This window comes from Acyrthosiphon pisum, chromosome X (assembly GCF_005508785.2).
Source record: "Acyrthosiphon pisum isolate AL4f chromosome X, pea_aphid_22Mar2018_4r6ur, whole genome shotgun sequence".
In the NCBI taxonomy this organism is placed as follows: domain Eukaryota; kingdom Metazoa; phylum Arthropoda; class Insecta; order Hemiptera; family Aphididae; genus Acyrthosiphon; species Acyrthosiphon pisum.
The window spans coordinates 17,378,502-17,379,840 of NC_042493.1; positions in this window are offsets into that span (position 1 = coordinate 17,378,502).

Sequence of the window (1,339 nt, forward strand, 5' to 3'; positions counted from 1 at the left end):
ATTTTACTATATTATTATACATTTTACATTTAATATTAATTACTTATTATATTATATTGAACTATACTTATTACAATTATATTTTATATTTTACATTTAGGGTTAGCTACGTATTTATTCGCGCGCCCTCATTTTTAAACACGCCAGAGTATTGCAAAATATTCTGCCAGTCCTAAGCCTGACCAAGTGTGAAGGGAAATGAGTGTGTACGCAAATGACACTTGGTGTTATTCTGGGTAATTACATTGTACGCAAGTGAGAAAATTTGTAACTAAAAATAGACTGTACGCAAATGAGACGTACGCATCTGCACCGGATCCCTATACATTACTAGCGGAATAGTACTAGTCATTAGTTAGGTAACCTAATAAATATAGTAATATAATGATTCCAGATTTCTGACGTAAAACATCAGCGAAAACAGTTGTACAATAATTACCACCAACCATTCGAAACCAAAATGTTGCATCATAAAACAGCGAAACAACTAATTTATTTCAGAAAATTCTTCTTATTTAAAAAATCAATCGGTGTCCTTGTTTTCTTTGGGTCGTTGACTATATGGAATTATCGCTTTATATTTATAACTAGCTCTCCGAGCGTCGTTGGGGGAGACCCCCAAACTCCCCCGAGTTGGCGAGGAGTGTTAGCGATGTCGGAAGCCGCAGTGGTCTCGTGGTCCGGTCGTCGGTCTCAAGCAAGGTGTATGGGCGATGTGGAGGTCTGGTGATAAGGAACAGTGATAAGGTTAGGACCTGCAGTTCTACGCGGTAGTTCGAGCAGGCCGGGTCGCAGCGTAGCGGACAAACTCTTTGACAGAGTATTTTCGAAAACGTCGCCGGAAATTCGAAATCCCGTAAAAAAATCATATAGCCGCTGCGATTTTTTTGGTGTCTAGCAAGTCAGTAACCTCAATTGTCTAGGTAGGCAATCCGACTTTGTCGGATAGCGGACGTATATGACAGCCGGGTCAAGATATCAGGTATGCAATCCGACTGCGTCGAATCGCGGACAACGTTCATTACTGTCATCGACAACGCAAATTACGAAAAAATTTCAAATACTGTCGGGCGTCCATGCAAATCATAAAGCCGCAGTCTTTTTATAAGTGTCTATAGCAGGTCAGTAACCTCAATTGTCTAGGTAGGCAATCCGACTTCGTCGGATAGCAGACAATATGCGACGGTCGGGTCACGTCATCAGTATGCAATCCGACTGCGTCGGATCGCGGACGACGTTCATTATTGTCACCAAAAATCAAATTAAGTCTTAGTTATGTGAAAAAATAATTCAAAAACATTACGGGCGTCCATGCAAATCATATAGCCACCCTATATTT